Here is a 19,794-nt window from a genome sequence, read left to right on the forward strand (position 1 = left end):
TGAAGCGTGGAGAGATAAGCTAGAGGAGGGTGGGCGTGAGGAGAAAGTAGCATAGAGTACAATAGGTGAGTGGGGGAGGGGATGAAGGTGATAGGTCAGGGAGGAGGGTGGAGTGGATAGGTGGAAAAGAAGATAGGCAGGTAGGACAAGTCATGGGGAGAGATGAATAGGGGGAGATCTCATAGAGATTTATAGGGACTAGATAGGGTATATGCAGGGAGGATGGTCAATATGACCAGAAGTAAGGGTCACAGTCTGAGGATTCAGGGTAGACCATTTATGGTGGAGATGAGGAGACAGTTCTTCACCCAAAGAGTGGTGAGTCTGTGGAATTCATTACTACAGGAAGTAGTTGATGCCAAAACATTGAACATATTCAAGAGGTGACTCGGTATAACTCTTAGGGTGAATGAGAACAAAGAATATTGGGAGAAAGCAGGATTAGGCTATTGAATTGGACAATCAGCCATGATCTTGATGAATGGCTCAAAATGCCGAATGGCTTCCTCCTGCTCCTATCTTCTATGTTTCTATGTTAGTTTGTCCTCAGGAGCAGTCAAAACCATTGAAGTGGTCTCAGAATGTCCCTACACACGTTGCAGAGATCTGCAGTCCTGCAAATCCAGTTATCATGTTAATGAAATATATTTTTTATCCCTACCATGGGAATTTTGTTGTAAAAGAAGTTGATATTACTTGATTGACAATGACTGCTGTTTCCCCTCTGGCAATGGACACTGTGTTTTTCAATGAGTATGAAAGTAAAGTACGACCTTGTATTGATCTCATTGACCAACTAAGAGCTTTTGGTGTGGACAAAGATCTGGGACTTCCAGCCATCGCAGTGATTGGAGACCAGAGCTCTGGGAAGAGCTCAATACTGGAGGCACTGTCCGGGGTGTCACTTCCCAGAGGAAAAGGTAAGAAAATTTTGGAATCAGTCATTACCTGTTCAACACTATCACTCTGGGTGAAAAGGAAATATATCAATAGATGAACAATGAGCTCACTGTCCTAAGATACCATCAATCTATTTTACCAAATGCTGCATGTTCATCCTGTAGTACAGTTTACAAGATTAGGAAAATGAACAGTTCACACTGTTTTCATTTAAAATGCTGAGTATTTCAAACAGGTCACACTGTTCATTGGTTGAAAGACTCAGCATATTAAAATAAAAACATTCAATAAGTTTATTCTCAAACCGAACAGCTAGCAGGTAAGGTCACTTTTTTATTATCCAATTGACATCTATCCTACACGCGATTCTTCTACTTCATCTTGTCCTCTATTTCTTTCATCATGCAGTGAACTCTGGTTTTGTTAATTCTATCTTTCCCCTTCATGAAAATATGCCTTAACTATTCCTCTTTTAAATCAGGCCATTGTCCATTAGACTTTTGCCAGCCAACACTTGATTACAATTTACAGTAGTCATGGTCAAACAAGTAACTTCAATATCTTTTTCTATTTAACCATTGAACAGAATTACCATTTACCTGGGCCAGGACTGGTCTCACCCCATCAGCACTGAGTATCCCCCAGAAACTACTTTTGCTTCAGTAGCTAACTCAAACCACGTGATATTATAATCCTGCATCTCAAAATAATCCTCTACATACATTTATGGGCATGGCCCACCTTGCTCCCCATAACCTGATACAGCAGGGACTCCTTCCTCACTGAGTTAAAAACATAGGCACAGATCTCCTGGTCTTCAGATATTTGCAACCCAGATGTATCCTGATAACTGCATGTCAGGGTCTCTCAGAAATTCTAACGCACTCACTGAGCAGTAATTGTCTGGGAAATTTAAACTTCCAATCATCAATTACTTATTGTCTCGATCAGTGTTTCTCAACGGGGGCAGAAGCACCCCCTGAGGGGCATTTGCCTTCCTTCGGTGGGCGTTAACGTCAAAGGGGACAGCAAGGAGGCACTGAATGACTTTGTAGAGAGCTTACCAATCACTTGGAAGACGGCTGTGTCCTTGAAGGACGTTGCTGTGTGCAGATGGATAGTCGCATAACACAAGTCTCCCTGCACCCATGGAGGCATGCGCTCTGGTTGGTTGCTGTGCTATTATTGATAGTCTTCTCTGTGAATGGCAAGCCATTTGAACTCATTCGCAGTTGACACTGATTCTACTGCCGAGGTCAATATCACCCTAACTCGTGTCGCTTCTAGGAAGACAAAACACAGCTTTTCAACTGTTCTACCGGGTGGCAGAATGAATGCTCATTACAGCTAATTAGCCAATCAAATTTTGCCACTTGTCTGAGCGAATTAAAATTATTATGATAAGGTAATGCCCATGATTCCATCAGGGTTTTCGAGCGACAGTGTAGAAATGGCCTCATCGAGTAAGAAAAAGTGCAGGCAGTATAGCATGGACTATTTGCGATATGGCTTTATTCAATCTCCATCTAATAAGCAGTTACCACTCTGCTTGCTCTGTGAACAAAGCTTTTCCAATGAGGCCATGAAGCCTTCCCGTCTTAGTAAACATTTGGAAAAGAAAAACCGTGAAAGAAAGGACAAAGGTTTGGCATATTTTCAAACATTAAAGAATAAATTCAATCAGCGACCAACTATTTCCACTGCTTTTTCAAAGATGGGAGCCACAAATGTGGATGGCCTTGTGGCATCATACAACATAGCAAAGCTAATTACAAAATGTGGTAAACCTCATTCTGTGGGTGAATCGTTGGTGCTGCCAGCTATTGCCGAATATTATCAACCGTGTTACATCAGGAACCATCAATGACTATCAAGCATATTCCTCTTAGCAACGATTCCGTGAGAAGGTATATCGACGAAATGGCCTCAAATGTTGAGGATAAATTATGTTCCCTTTTGATATCGAAAGAAATCGCCTTACAAACTGATGAAAGTACGATATGAAAAATCAAGCTTTACTTTTGGGGTATGTTTCATCGACAAAAATGAAATACGAGAAGAACTACTTTTTGCTCTGGATCTACCAACAAATACCAAAGGTAAGACAATCTTCGACTGCGTCAAGGATTATTTTGATAAAAAGCCTGTTCCCCTCAAAAACATTGTTGCTTGTGTTACGGATGGCGCGCATGCTATGACTGGCCAACATCGGGGATTTGTCGCATTATTAAAGAGAGAAGTGCCACATGTTTTCACAGAAAAACTGCATTATCCATCAGCAGCATCTGGCTGCAAAGAAACTTAGCGAAGCCCTCAACCATTCTCTACAAGTGATAGATGTGGCAAATTATATAAAGAGACATGCTCTGAATGAATGACTTCTCTGCCAACTCTGTAAAGATAATGAAGATAAATTTCTGCAATTGCTGCTACACACAGAAATGAGATGGCTCTGGAAAGGAAAATGCCTCAATCGTTTCCATGAACTGTTCAATTCTATCATTGAATTCCTACACAGAAATAATGAAAACCTTTGTATGAAAGCCGAAATCGTAAAACACGACTATGCATATCTTGCGGATATATTCGATAAGTGCAATTTGCTGATCATGCAGTTACAAGGAGATAATGTGAGTTTCATAAAAGCAAGGAATGCTGTTACATCTTTTATTGCAAAACTTGATCTCTTTCATCGGAATATCAGTCGTCGTGAGTTTTACCAGTTCCTGAGTTTAAACAATATCGCGGAGGATGTTATTGATGATCAATTACTTATCTACTCAGCTCACGTTCGTGTACTGCAGCATGATATGAAAATACGATTTGCTGATCTTACCGAGGTGGAGATCCCTACATGGCTGACTGACCCCTTTATCTCATGCGCAGAAGGAATGGACATTCGCCTTCAGGTAGAAATGATAGGGCTCCAAAATGACACTGCAATGAAAATTCGGTTTTCGCAAATGGGTGAGCCCCTTGTTTGGATTCAAGATGCCACCCGATGTTGTTTCCCGCTATTAAGTGAAGAGGCGAAGCGGTTTGCACGACCATTTCCTACCTCTTATTTGGTTGAGAAAGGATTCAGTGCCAGAATATAAGGTCAGACCTGCAATCGCATGGGTGTTGTTCAGCGTGGTGACCTGAGATTGCGTTTGACAAAAATTGAACCAGGTGTATATGATTTAGCAAGACAACATGAACCACAAGGATCGCATTGACTATTTTGCTATCACAGATTAAATTTTATACAGAGTGAGCCAAAAGTAGGTGGACAGTAAGAACAGTCATAAATGATAACATTTATTTTTTGTTGCATATAAAATATATTTCACAAAAGTTTTCCGTTTTCAGCACTGCAGTGTAATGCAGTTATATGTGCAAAAAACAGATTTTAGTGATTTAGGGGCATTGCATGATTTCAAGGATAAGAAGGGGGCGTTGAATACGGAAAGGTTGAGAAACACTGGTCTAGATCACCCAGCCTTCATCAACTTTGAGTTAGAATCAGAGTGTCCCAACTCACTGACTTGAATAGTTACCTAAGACAAGTTAGAGGAATTAAAAGCTGTTGTATCTTTTCGCAAGCTATAAAACTGACAACATTCCAGCAACATAGAGTCATAGAGATGTACAGCATGGAAACAAACCCTTCGGTCCAACCTGTCCATGCTGACCAGATATCCCAACCCAATCTAATCCCACCTGCTAGCACCTGGCCCATTTCCCTCCAAACCCTTCCTATTCATATACCCATCCAAATGCCTCTTAAATGTCGCAATTGTACCAACCTCCACCAGTTCCTCTGGCAGCTTATTCCATACACGTACCCCTTAGATCTCTTTTATATCTTTCCCCTCTCACCCTAAACCTATGCCATCTAGTTCTGGACTCCCCCACTCCAGGGAAAAGACTTTGTCTATTAACCCTATCCATGACCCTCATAATTTTGTAAACCTCTATAAGGTCACCCCTCAGCCTCCGACGCTCCAGGGAAAACAGCCCCAGCCTGTTCAGCCTCTCCCTGTAGCTCAAACCCTCCAACCCTGGCAACATCCTTGTAAATATTTTCTGAATCCTTTCAAGTTTCACAATATCTTTCTGATAGGAAGGAGCCTAGAATTGCACGCAATATTCCAACAGTGGCCTAATCAATGTCCTGTACAGCTGCAAAATGACCTCCCAACTCCTGTACTCAATACTCTGACCAATAAAGGAAAGCATACCAAATGCCTGTGACTCTACTTTCAAGGAGCTATGAACCTGCACTCCTAGGTCTCTCTGTTCAGCAACACTCCCTAGGACCTTACCATTAAGGTGTATAAGTCCTGCTAAGATTTGCTTTCCCAAAATGCAGCACCTCGCATTTATCTGAATTAAACTCCATCTGCCACTTCTCAGCCCATTGGCCCATCTGGTCCAGATCCCATTGTAATCTGAGGTAACCCTCCTCGCAGTCCACTACACCTCCAATTTTGGTGTCATCTGCAAACTTACTAACTGTACCTCTTATGCTCGCATCCAAATCATTTATGTAAATGACAAAAAGGAGAGGGCCCAGCACCGATCACAGGTCACAGGCCTCCAGTCTGAAAAACAACCTTCCACCACCACCCTGTGTCTTCTACCTTTGAGCCAGTTCTGTATCCAAATGGCTACTTCTCCCTGTATTCCATGAGATCTAACCTTGCTAATCAGTCTCCCATGGGGAACCTTGTCGAAAACCTTACTGAAGTCCATATAGATCACATCTACTGCTCTACCCTCATCAATCTTCTTTGTTACTTCTTCAAAAAACTCAATCGAGTTTGTAAGACATGATTTCCCACGCACAAAGCCATGTTGACTATCCCGAATCAGTCCTTGCCTTTCCAAATACATGTACATCCTGTCCCTCAGGATTCCCTCCAACAACGTGCCCACCACTGAGGTCAGGCTCACCGGTCTATAGTTCCCTGGCTTGTCTTTACCACCCTTCTTAAACAGTGACACCACGTTTGCCAACCTCCAGTCTTCCGGCACCTCACCTGTGCTCCAAGATTAGTTATGAAATTCACTGTTTGTTAATTTTCCCAGATGCACTCCAATGTCCAGCAACACATGAATTCAAAAACAACAAAGGCAGTAAATGTGCAGGTGTTTTCTCTCTCTCTCTCTCCTGCACTATCCTCACCACGTGCTTCCTTTGTCTGTTCTTCTCCCTTTTAAAACTGCTGCTGTTTTGACTTTTTTTTTCCAAAGTTCCAAAACAATGCAACAGCATATGGAACAGTAATTGCTGCCCCTTGAATTTGAGGAAATCACCTCCAGCACCTAAAATGCCTCAAAAAAAAGGAGCAGCTCTTACAGCCAGAAATTTTTCCCATCCTCCATCTTGGATTACCCAGAATCTTCTATGGACACTCCCTGCCAGCCATATAATCCCTTCCACCCTGGACAGATATCCTCTCCTCCTGCTAGAAACGCAACACCATCCCTCTGACCTGAACCCAAAAACTGTAACCTCCCCCTACTCCAGCGACACGTGAGAGACCTCTGTCACCTACTGTCAGGAGGGTCCGCTGAATCGAGAATCCTGGATGCATGTTGCCCACCCCACCTCTTCCGTATCCCCTATCTAATGGACAATCAACAGGCACCGAGGCATTGCATGCAGTGTCACTGATAGCTGCAGGTAGTCAATGTTTGCTGAGAGATCCAGGCCATGAATAAGTGTTGGCATCAAGGGGGTTGTGGCTTGGTGGGGAGACATCTCCAGTAATGAGGTGGAGTGGCTCTCTCAAAGATTCCTCTTCCTCAGCTCACATCCCTCAATCAGTTAGTCCCTGACAACGAAGATCAGACATATATCCCCCTCAGAAATGAAATCCCTGCAAAGTGTGTTTGTTAATCTTCCTTTATGGTAACTCCCTTGCATACAGTTAACAGCAGTGGCAGTGAGATGAGGTCCCTAAAATGAGCAGAATTGTCTATGTCATACCTCACTTGGGTAGGATGCTGGAAATCAAGCCCTGATACCATCACAAAAGTTAAAGACTTTTATCAAATTGTGTATAATTTCCCAATTCACCTATCTTTTTAGATCTAGGTTAACAGAACCCATGGACCAAGTTTCAATATGTAACAAGAATTGCTGTTTATTTGAAATGTTATGAATGGAGGGAAGGAAAATCTGAGGAAATGGGTCAATGGCACAAATCTTTCAGATTTTTCACTCCTTCACAAGAAGCCCTCAAAAGCAACAGCTTCAAAGAACGGGATTTCTTTCGATATCCTTACTTGGTCTGCCATACATGTGACTCAAAAGCCACAGCACCGTTCTTGACTCATAACTGCCCTTTGACTTGGCCAAACAAGCCACTTATTTCAAGTGAATATTAGGGATGGACAACAAATAATAGCTCATCCCATCACATCACGTTCCATGAATGATTTTTTTAAAATATTCAGTACGGCAGAAAGTTGTTTAACATGTTGGTTTGTCCTGATGAAAACTCTCAAATGTAATCCCATCACAATGCAAAGGTTGACCTGAATTGGCATGGTATTTTTAGTCCTCATGGTGTTTTAATGTGTGACAGGGATTGTGACAAGATGCCCATTGGAACTGAAGCTCAAAAAAGTCAGAAAGGAGAATGTTTGGAAAGGGAAAATAAAGTACAAGGACTATGTGCAAATACTCAAAAGCACCACTGAAGTGGAACAAGAAATCAACAAAAGTTTGTTCTGATTCTTTTTCTTTCCAATAATCATTGCCATGTATGTGGGGGTAGGTTAGCGCTCGAACTCGATTACTTTGAGACACAGTAAGAATTACTCTGAGGGAGCACATTGACAATTCTATGTCATAGATGGAATTTATACTCTCAGATACAAACCCGGTGATTATGCTCCAACGTAGCACTTTATCAAATATTCCCAAGTATTAAAAAGTGTGTTGAATGAACAACAAAGCCTTTAGAAAGCTTTTTTCTACCCATATGAGAAGGATGTTTCTTCCCTCGTTTTAGTAGTTCATGTGAATAAATATTATATCGCGTTTTAATATAATTGCTCTTTTGAGACCTGAGCACTTTAACCAAATGCATCCCACAATTAACTCTCTCATCAAATAAGACCATAAAACACAGGAGCAGAAGTAAGCCATTCAGCCCAATGAGTCTATTCATTCAATAACCCCCAGTTTCACTTTTCTGCCATTTCCCCTAGCGCTTGACTCCTTTGATTTAAAAAAAAGTCTTGAATGCGCTGAACGACCCAGCCTCTACAGTTCTCTGCGGTTACAAACATTCCACACTACCATCTTTCTCATCACCCTCTGAAGGAAGAAATTTCTCCTCATTTCTGTCTTATATGGATGAATCCTTATTCTGAGATTATAGTCTCCAGTGCTCGACTCTCTCACGAGGGGAAACAACCTTTCCACATCTAACCTTTCAAGTCCACTAAGAATCTTGCAAGTTTCAATAAGGTCACCTTGTTCTTCGAAACTGCAATGAGTACATGTTCAACCTACTCAGCCCCTACTTATTAGACCACCCCTCAAGACCCAGGATCCACCTAGTGACCCAACTCTTGACTGCCTCCAATGGTAATCTTCCCTCAGGTAAATCGCTTTTCGGTGGTTGCAGTTAATTAACCATAGTGTAAAACTTACTGCAGTTTAAGAAAGAATTCAGAAAGACAACAAAAAGAACAGATGTCTTGTGATTTAGATGTTACGGTGAGAAGCTGGCAAACATTCTGAATGTGTTAGAGCATATTGTGAAGGTACTGTCACCTTAAAAGGTTATTTTGTCTCTTTTTTTATTTGAAGAGACGTAGTAAGGCAGAGGCATAGTCTACCAGAACCACTAGAATAAATAACTCGTGAGGACTTCAGTTTTTTTTAAGTTGGAACAATGGAAGCAGCCTGAATGGCTGATAGACCCGGATTTCTGGGTTTTAGTTTTTACAGGAACATCAGCAGCTGTTTGGCGTCTCAAAAGAGTTGGAAGCTTCAGTGAATGTCTCTTGGCTGCTACGATCTCTTAATTTTCTTTTGATGTTTCTTGCTCCTGGATTGGAAAACTGCACGTAAAAATCTGTGTCTGAATTTGCCTTGTTGCCAAGGGGTGTGTTTATGGGATGCTACTACATTGGAATAAATAATAAATAATGAGAAAATGAGGACTGCAGATGCTGGTGATCAGAGCTGAGAATGTGGTGCTGGAAAAGCACAGCAGGTCAGGCAGCATCTGGGGAGCAGGAGAATTGATGTTTTCGGTGTAAGTATTAGGTTAAATTATTCTAAATTCCTCTTTCGTTTGTTTGCATTTGAATTATAGTGTTTAAATAACTTGTGTTGTGCTTAACATTGAGTACGTTGACCAGTCGTATTGCATTTGGAACATGGCATTTTCGCATACAACTTTAAAATAGGAAAACGTTAGGGTGTAAGCTACCTTCTCAAAATATGAACTGATCAATATGGACTTAACAATTTCCCTGATCCAAACCCTCTTTTCGGATCAGCACACAATGGCAAACAGAAAAGGATCCATTAGATCATCCAGCCATGCACAGTTTATTTAGACAGTAAACATACTCAGCACGGTGAAAAGCCTCTGGAAGGAGCAGAAAGCCCAGTCAATGTAGAGGCAACAAAATAAAGCCTTCCTCTTGCTAATCCTTAGCCATACCAACTGATTACTTGAAAGAATTCAGCAAATGGACATCAATTTCATCAGTGACCAGCTTCATCCACATTTGATAAATGCGCAGCCTAGTTCTTGCTTTCAGTGTTAAGCACATAGCACCACACAGCCCCCTCTCAACCTTCTCTCTAACCCTCATGTTTCTGTTTATTTGGAACAATATCAAACACAATGTTTTTAATCATCTTATGAACTTTAATCAGTAAGAGCATGTCTCAGCCTGCTATTCTCTTAATGAATACTTAGGGGCAACATGGTGGCTCAGTGGTTAGCACTGCTGCCTCACAGCACCAGGGACCTGAGTTCAATTCCAGCCTTGGGCGACTGACTGTGTGGATTTGCACATTCTCTCTGTGTCTGCATGGGTTTCCTCTGGGTTCCCTGGTTTCCTCCCACAATCCAAAGGCATCCAGGTCAAGTGAATTGGCCATACTAAGTTGCCCATAGTGTTAGGTGCATTAGTCAGAGGGAAATGGGTCTGGGTGGGTTGCTCTTCGGACTTGTTGGGCCTAAGGGCCTGTTCCCACACTGTAGGGATCTAATCTAATCTAAACTTAGAGTCATAGATATGTACAGCATGGAAACAGACTGTTCGGTCCAACCTGTCTTTGCCAACCAGATATCCTAATTAACCTCGTCCCATTGCCAGCATTTGGCCCATATCCCTCTAAATACTTCCTATTCATATACCCATCCAGATGCCTTTTAAATGTTGTAATTGTACCAGCCTCCACCAGTTTCTCTGGCAGCTCATTCCATACACGCACCACCCTCCGCATGAAAAAATTTGCCCCTTAGTTCCATTTAAAACTTACCCCCTCACCTTAAACCAAGGCCATCTAATTTGGACTCTCTTACCTTTGGGAAGAGACCGTAACTATTTATCCTATCCATGTCCCTCATGATGTTAGAAATCTCAGTAAGCCTCTGACACCCCAGGGAAAACAGCCCCAGCCTGTTCAGCTTCTCCCTGTAGCTCAAATCCTCTAACCTTGGCAACATCTTTGTCAATCTTTTCTGAATCCTTTCAACTTTAACATCATCTTTCCTATAGCAAGTAGACCAGATTGAATGCAGTATTTCACCCGAAGTCTATGAGCTAAACTAGACAACTAAAATGCTTCAGACTTAAAATTAAGCTCGTCACCCTCCTTTCTACACTTCCAAGAGCTTCCATATCACCCACCATGTGAGTAGTTTGAAACTGGAAAAGTATTCTAACTGAGACCAAACCGAGACGTTGCCACATCAAGTTGACTTATGACTGAGATGTGACCAGATCCATAACAAACATTTGGGCTTTTGGTGAATGTAACATCTCCAACACCAGATGATGAATCGAAGTGCAGTGATACAGAATCCCATATTTGTGACAATGCTTTGAATGCTTATTGACATTGTTGGATGCAACCAGTTGGGTAATTGGCATAAAATAAGTTCATAGTTTTCAGCTAGCCGTAGTTGGGAAAAATGTTGTAATGAGCATCATCACCAATAAATTTAAGCACGATTTATTTTTAAGCCATGCCAATTACCGACTGCTAGTATGCCTGATTAAGATGTCTAATCCAGTTACTTATCAATGTGTGACTTCTTCCCAGCCCAGAACACAATCGTAGGACGAAGAGTTGGAATCAGCCCTGAACTAATCAGTCTTGAAATCGAATCCACCAACGTCCCTGATCTGACCCTTACAGACTTGCCAGGAATTGCCAGAGTGGCAGTTGGCAACCAACCAGTAAATATTGGAGACCAGGTACAGAGAACTCAGTTGATGGGTTATCAGTTATCAATTTGCTAAACACAAGGACAATTAACTCTTTGCTGTTTATGAGGCCTTGGTGTGCACAGGCTCACTGCCATGATCCTTATATTACAAATGTGACTTTGCTTCAATTTGTTTTAAAGCATTGTGGGACATAATTACAAATCTGTCTTCTCTTTAAGACTCATTACCAAATATTGCACTAATTTTCTCGATCTATGTATTTGTGCCAACATTATTGTATCTCTTCAAATGCATTAAAGGTGTTTCTGGATCTACTTTTGCAAGTCTATGAAAGAAAACTAACTTGCTTTGTTGTGTTTTGTGTTTGTACATACAGTTATTCACATCTGCCTTTGATTCTGCAGTCATGTGATCTGTGTTTCCTTTCAGATTAAGAAACTCATCAAGTCATTCATCTAGAAACAAGAAACAATTAACCTGGTGGTTGTGCCATGCAACGTTGACATAGCAACCACAGAAGCTCTGAAAATGGCCCAGGAAGTGGACCCTTCTGGAGAAAGGACTCTGGGTAATTACATAAAGAGAGGGAATTAAGATGCCCTTAGGCCCCACTGCTGAGAAAATATTAGTTTTACAGTGTTGCTCAGAGAATAGTCTAAAAGGTTTTGAAAGAACGGTTCATTGTCAAAGCCATCATGTGTCATGAAGTGTCTGAGCAGCTCTAGTCCTATTCCACACATGGTCTTTATCCAGATCCATTTCAAAGAAGTTGAATAATAAGTGCCATGCTGGAGATTGTGGTTTGGCTAAGATGAACAGGTGAAGATTATCAAACGATCAAAGAGGGTGGAGAAGAGCAAAGCAATAATAATTGGGGACTCGATAGTTCGGGGCACAGATAGGCGGTTTTGTGGGAACGAGAGAGACTCACGTTTGGTATGTTGCCTCCCAGGTGCAAGGGTACGTGATGTCTCTGATCGTGTTTTCCGGGTCCTTAAGGGGGAGGGGGAGCAGCCTGAAGTCGTGGTCCATATTGGCACCAATGACATAGGTAGGAGGAGTGCTGAGGATGTTAGACAGGCTTTTAGGGAGCTAGGTTGGAAGCTCAGAGTTAGAACGAACAGAGTTGTTGTCTCTGGTTTGTTACCCGTGCCACGTGATAGAGAGTCGAGGAATAGGGAGAGAGAAGAGTTAAATGCGTGGCTACAGGGATGGTGCAGGAGGGAGGGATTTCGGTACTTGGATAACTGGGGTTCTTTCTGGGGAAGGTGGGACCTCTATAAACAGGATGGTCTGCACCTGAACCTGAGGGGCACCAGTATCCTTGGGGGGAGGTTTGCTAGTGCTCTTGGGGGGGGTTTAAACTAACTCTGCAGGGGCATGGGAACCCAGACTGTAGCTTTAGGGTGCAGGACCTGGAGTGTAGGGAGGTTAGGAATATAGCATCAATCTTAAAGGAGGGTGCCTGTAAACAGAAGAGTGGCTTGAAGTGTGTATACTTTAATGCCAGAAGTATACGAAATAAGGTAGGTGAACTCGCAGCGTGGGTTGGTACCTGGGACTTCGATGTTGTGGCTATTACGGAGACATGGCTAGATCAGGGACAGGATTGGCTGTTGCAGGTTCCAGGGTTTAAATGTTTTAGTAGGGTCAGAGGTGGGGGCAAAAGAGGGGGGGGTGTGGCTTTGCTTGTCAAAGATAGTATTACAGCGGTGGAAAGGAAGATGGACGAAGATTTGCCATCTGAGGTAGTTTGGGTTGAGGTTAAGAATAGGAGAGGTGAGGTCACCCTGTTAGGAGTCTATTACAGGCCTCCTAATAGTCCTAGAATCGTTGAAGAAAGGATTGCGAAGATGATTCAGGAGAAGAGTGACAGTAATAGGGTGATTGTTATGGGAGACTTTAACTTTCCTGATATTGATTGGGAAAGCTATAGCTCAAGTTCGTTAGATGGGTCAGTGTTTGTGCAATGTGTGCAGGAGAGTTTCCTGACACAATATGTGGATAAGCCAACAAGAGGTGAGGCCATACTGGATTTTGTTCTGGGTAACGAACTAGGCCAGGTATTAGAACTAGAGGTAGGTGAGCACTTTGGGGACAGTGACCACAATTCGGTGATTTTTACTCTAGTGATGGAGAGGGATAAGTGTGTACTACAGGGCAAGAGTTATAGCTGGGGGCAGGGAAATTATGATGCATTGAGGCATGACTTAGGATGTGTGGATTGGAAAAGTAGATTCCAAGGCAAGAGCGTAATTGATATGTGGAACTTGTTCAAGGAGCAACTATTGAATGTCCTTGATAAGTACGTACCTATCAGGCAGGGAGGAAAGGGTCGTGTGAGGGAGCCGTGGTTTAATAAGGAGTTGGAATCCCTTGTTAAATGGAAGAGGGCGGCCTTTGTAAAGATGAGGCGTGAAGGTTCAATAGGGGCAATTGAGAGTTATAAGGTAGCCCGGAAGGACCTGAAGAGAGAGCTAAGAGCAGCAAGGAGGGGACATGAAAGGTCCTTAGTTGGTAGGATTAGGGAAAACCCTAAGGCTTTCCATAGGTATGTTAGGAATAAAAGAATGACTAGGGTAGGAATAGGTCCAATCAAGGATAGTAATGGGAAGTTGCGTGTGGAGGCTGAAGAGATTGGGGAGGCACTGAATGAATACTTTTCGTCAGTATTCACTCAGGAACAGGACATTGTTGTCGATATGAATACTGAGGCACGAATAAGTAGAATGGATGGCTTTGAGATATGTAGAGAAGAGGTGTTGGAAATTCTGGCAAGGGTGAAAATAGATAAGTCCCCTGGGCCTGATGGCATTTATCCTAGGATTCTCTGGGAAGCAAGGGAGGAGATTGCAGAGCCATTGGCCTTGATTTTTGTGTCCTCTTTGTCGACAGGAGTAGTGCCAGAGGACTGGAGGCTAGCAAACGTGGTTCCCTTGTTCAAGAAGGGGAGTAGGGATAATCCTAGTAACTATAGGCCAGTGAGTCTCACTTCTGTTGTGGGCAAAGTCTTAGAGAGAATTGTAAGGGATAGGATTTATGCACATCTGGATAAGAATGATGTGATCAAGGATAGTCAGCATGGTTTTGTGAAGGGCAGGTCGTGCCTCACAAACCTTATTGAATTCTTTGAGAAGGTGACTAAAGAGGTAGATGAGGGGAAAGCGGTAGATGTGGTATATATGGATTTTAGTAAGGCGTTTGATAAGGTCCCCCATGGTAGGCTACTGCAGAAAATACAGAGATATGGCATTGAGGGTGAGTTGGAGGTTTGGATTAGGAATTGGCTCTCTGGAAGAAGACAGAGGGTAGTAGTTGATGGCAAAGGTTCATCTTGGAGTGCCGTCACTAGCGGTGTTCCGCAAGGATCTGTTTTGGGACCATTGCTGTTTGTCATTTTTATAAATGACCTGGAGGAAGGGTTAGAAGGTTGGGTGAGCAAGTTTGCGGATGATACGAAAGTCGGAGGAGTTGTAGACAGTGAGGAAGGATATGGCAGGTTACAGCGGGATATAGAGAAGCTGCAGAGCTGGGCAGAAAGGTGGCAAATGGAGTTCAATGTAGCTAAGTGTGAAGTGATTCACTTTGGTAAGAGTAATAAAAAGATGGATTACTGGGCTAATGGTAGACTACTTGTTAGTGTGGAAGAGCAGAGGGATCTTGGTGTCCATGTACACAGATCTCTGAAAGTTGCCACCCAGGTAAATAGTGCAGTGAAGAAGGCATATGGCGTACTGGCTTTTATTGGTAGAGGAATTGAGTTCCGGAGTCCTGAGGTCATGCTGCAGTTGTATAAGACTCTGGTGCGGCCGCATCTGGAATATTGTGTGCAGTTTTGGTCGCCATACTATAGGAAGGATGTGGAGGCACTGGAACGGGTGCAGAGGAAGTTTACCAGGATGTTGCCTGGTATGGTAGGAAAATCCTATGAGGAAAGGCTGAGGCACTTGGGGTTGTTTTCATTGGAGAAAAGAAGGTTTAGGGGTGATTTGATAGAGGTGTACAAGATGATTAGGGGGTTAGATAGGGTTGACAGTGAGAACCTTTTTCCACGTATGGAGTCAGCTATTACAAGGGGGCATAGCTTTAAATTAAGGGGGGGTAGATATAGGACTGATGTTAGGGGTAGGTTCTTCACTCAGCGAGTCGTAAGTTCATGGAATGCCCTGCCAGTAGCAGTAGTGGACTCTCCCTCTTAATGGGTATTTAAGCGGGCATTGGATAGGTATATGGAGGATAGTGGGTTAGTGTAGGTTAGGTGGGCTTCGATCGGCGCAACATCGAGGGCTGAAGGGCCTGTACTGCGCTGTATTCTTCTATGTTCTATGTTCTATGATTTCAAATTCACAAATCCATCTTGACTATGCCCAGTTGAATCATTATCATCCAAGTGTCCATTGATCACATCCTTTATAATAGTTTCTAGTGTTTTGCCAATGACTAATGTAAAGTTAACAGGTTTGCAGTTCCTAAACAGTTCCCTGTTATCTCTCTCTTAAATAGAGGAGTGATATTTGCTAGCTCCAATTTGCAAGAATTATTCCAGAATCAATGGAATATTGGAAGGTGATCACCAATATCTCAACTTTGTTGTAACTTTGTCATTTTCTAAAGACTAACTTGCATTAAACACTAATATGGAACAAAACAAATTAAACACTTACACCTCAAACTAACATAAACTGCTGCATATATCAGGGACTAAAAGCAACACCACTTCATTCACTGCACCAAATTCCCACATGCTCCAAATTCTCACTCTTACCAACGACCTGTACTCACCAAATCCATGGCAATGTCATAGCCACATTCTTTTCAAATTCAGTTCCTTTTTGAATTTTTCAAAATGAAATGGCATGACCAAGGAAATTTATTTTGACTTTATTTTAAATATAAAGCCTGACCTGGTTGACAAAGTGTTGTTGACATTATGCAGAACATAATAATGGAATTAAAGAAAGATTACATGATTGTCAAGTGCCATGGACAAAAGGACATTGATGACAAATTGACCCTTGATGATGTAATCACAAAGGAAAGGATGTTTTTGAAGATCACGAACACTTTAGGTGATGTATGAAGACCTATTTACAATTAATATCCTCTTATCTTTGTTTCTGACTACAGCACTTCTGTCTGTCAATTTGTTGTCAGCTCATTTTACACTTCGTTGCTTTAATTTTGTAATTTTTCAGGTGTGAGTACTTTTCATATTATTGATCTCAACATCAGAACTTAAGGTTAATTCCAGTGCTTTAATTAATCTGGATATATAGGAATATTCAAAGATCTTGAGGTCAATATTGTGGAATAGACTGGGTGTGAAAGTATAGTAACTTGACAGGATTTAGTATTTGAAGCAAATACAAAACATTTGAAAGAGCTTCTTCACAGTAATCTAAAGTGATTTAAAGAATGTTGATATCTAGCCATGATGAAGGATGTCTGAATTTATATGTTTATTGGTATCATTTTAGGAGTTTGGATTCAAACTAGTGGCATGTGGATGTTGGTTCTTTAGTGAGCAGTAAAGATAAACAAGCAAAAATAATGAGGGGTATATAACATTAATGGTAGGTGTCTTTTTCTGTGGGTGGGGGATTTCAAGACAAGGGGGGCATGTTTTTAATGTGAGATGAGAGAGATTAGAAAAAGACATGGGGGGGCAATTTTTTTTACACAGAATATGGTTCACGTATGGAATGAACTAACTTCCTGTGGAAGTGATGGATGTGGGCACGGTTACAACATTTAAAAGACACTTAGATAAGTACATGAATAGGGAATGTTTGGAGGGATATGGACCAGGAGCAGGCAGGTGGCACTAGTCTAGTTTGGAGCCCACCCAGTGCAACCTCTATTTCACTGCACCCACACTGTCCTCTTACAGCCTCCTTAATGTCCTACCTCAGCTTTGTCACCCTCTAGTAGTCCACACTCTGCCTAAAACTGACTCAACCTTTCCCTCACTCCTAGCCTTATTGTTAATTCCAACAATGGAATTAGCTTCCAGTTATATAGTGCCTCTCACTGAAGCACTCCACAAAAGTAACATAAAACAAAGTTTGATGGCCGTGAGTGGGATCCTGGTAGTTTTGATGGAATTCTCTTGAACTAGCTCCTGAATTCGTACACTTTTCCCTAAAGAGGGACCCATGGGTGACAGCTATCTTCCTGGCTGCAATGGGTAGTCAATCAGGGAACATACAAGGCAATCTCCTCCTATTTTGGCAATGGATTGAAATTTCCCAGATGACAGCCTATCTTCTCCTCTCCCTTCTCCATCCTGGCTGTCTCAGGAGCCCAAAAATGCTATAGATTGGCTTCCCCTCAAGAGATCTGAGGACAGAAGACCAGGTCTCACCTAGCAGTAGCTATGTCATTTCAGGTGCTGCTCAAAGACTGACATTTCTACTAATGTTGTCACTGCTGCAATGGCAGGCACACAACTCCTGCTATTGGCCCTTTTGTAGTGTTTATTTTGCAGGAGAAAATCAACAGCTAGCACTGAACAAATCTCTTGTACTGGGACCCAGGCCCCCCCCTCCAACATCCAAACTTGGACAGGGGTCCAGGAAAATTCTAACATCCAGAACTAATACCTTAGGGAAAGAATTACAGAGGTGAGAGCTTTACAAAAGGCAGTCCACTGCTTTGAGGGTTCAGTAACTGTGTTGAGGCCATGACTATTGGTGGATGGAGAATGAAAACCTGAGAAGCACAAGAGGCTGGAATGGGAGGACTGCAGAGATTGTGGGCTGGAGGAGCTGGTCGTGGCTACAGAAGTAGGGAGGGATGAACCCAGGAGAGATTTGCAAACAATGATACATGTGACAATATATTTTAAAAATCCCTTTAACCAATTTAGCATTTTGCTATATTTCTCACTCATACATTAACCTAATTCTGGGATTTTTCTTTACATTTAATATTTAGGCAACTTCTGGACAATGGGAAAGCCACTATTCCATGCTTAGCTGGCAGACAGACAAACGAACTTGTTAGCCACATCAATGTAAGTTATAGTTTCTGAAACAATCTGTATTTTCTTTCACACCTGTATTGTCACAATGAATACTCGTTAGTATCTCAGGTAGGCTGTTACAAGTGAGCATACTCAACATGGCTTAGTGTTCTTGTGCTACAGCGGCAGTGTCCCTACCTCAAGACATGCAGGTCTGGTTTCAAGTCCCATTTGCTCCAGACACCTGCTATAACATACTTGAGCAGGTCGATTAACAATATCTACCCAGTGAGAGTTTCATTTCATCCAAGTACATTTTGAGAATCCAATGGAATTTTACAGAGATTAAAATCACACTCGGGTTTCTGACCAGCAACCTGAGATCTCAGAATGCAACCCCTTTGGGAAAAATTTTCTGCTCAAGGGCATTAATTTTAAAATTTTCTGCTCAAGAGCATTAATTTTAAAAACCTATCTCCTGAGTTAATATCATTAGTTAAATGGAGGGGTGCAATTTAAAAATGAGAACGTTTTATCATGAGAAGGGACATTATAAACCACCAGAGGATTGTGGAGGTTAGACTATTGGAAGTTTTTAAAGAGGAGATAGGCAGATTATTGAAATATTGAGGAGCTAACGGCTATGAGGAGCTGGCATCAGAGAGGAAATACAGTCTCAGGTATATCATCTATGGTCTTGTTGACTGGCAGGGCAGATTTGAGGGTCCAAATGGCCCACCCTGGTCCAATTTCTGATGTTCTTATTCACTCAAATCTGAGTTGAAGCATGAGCTAAGAGGGAGGCCCGTTGACTGAGAAAGCATAAATTGATGCAAATGGTCAAACGAGGGTTAGTATAGCACTGTGGACCGAACCCCAGTCTAAAGATCTTGAACATAACATCTAAAGTTGATACATCTGGTGTTCAGAGAGTGTTGATTGGCACTGCAGGCTGAATCCCATTTTGATAAGTGATCTTCATCTCATTTGCCGTTGTTAGAAGTCTTTGCCACAGTTGAGAAAAGACGTTGAAATGAAACTGAACAAAACAAAGCAAATTCTGAAAGACTACAGCAATGGTGTTCCTGATGCACCTGAAGAGAAATTGATGTTCATGATCGAGGTAAAATTGTTTTTGTTGAACGACTTCCTTTTTACTCCATTTTTTTAACATTCAGTGGATAGCTGGAGCAGTGCTCGATGGAAAGTCTGATTACATCACATATAAAGTCTATTCTTAAAATTCATATTACCATCGAAAGTCAATTTTACAATCTCCAATCCTTTTCACTTCCAGCCCTGATTTGAAAAGGATCATTGAATTAATCAAAAATCAAGTTCCTGACAGAAACATTGGGGTTTGACTGGCCAGCCTATGATTCCTTCTCACACTCATCCCCAGTCACACCTCAACTTCAAAACCAACTTCAATGGACATGGAAATCACTGTTGGAGCATCGCACAGAGGAAACCTCAGCCTGAGAATTAATTGTTGGACTTGAGGGTGG

At 42.0% G+C, this 19,794-nt stretch overlaps 1 pseudogene; it reads left to right on the plus strand.

The window, feature by feature from the left end:
* The first annotated feature begins 730 nt into the window (after nucleotides 1–730).
* The window catches only part of LOC140486483 (interferon-induced GTP-binding protein Mx3-like), a 30,968-nt pseudogene continuing 11,904 nt past the window's right edge, over nucleotides 731–19,794 (plus strand).

The sequence above is a fragment of the Chiloscyllium punctatum genome, chromosome 15 (genome assembly GCF_047496795.1).
Source record: "Chiloscyllium punctatum isolate Juve2018m chromosome 15, sChiPun1.3, whole genome shotgun sequence".
NCBI lineage: Eukaryota > Metazoa > Chordata > Chondrichthyes > Orectolobiformes > Hemiscylliidae > Chiloscyllium > Chiloscyllium punctatum.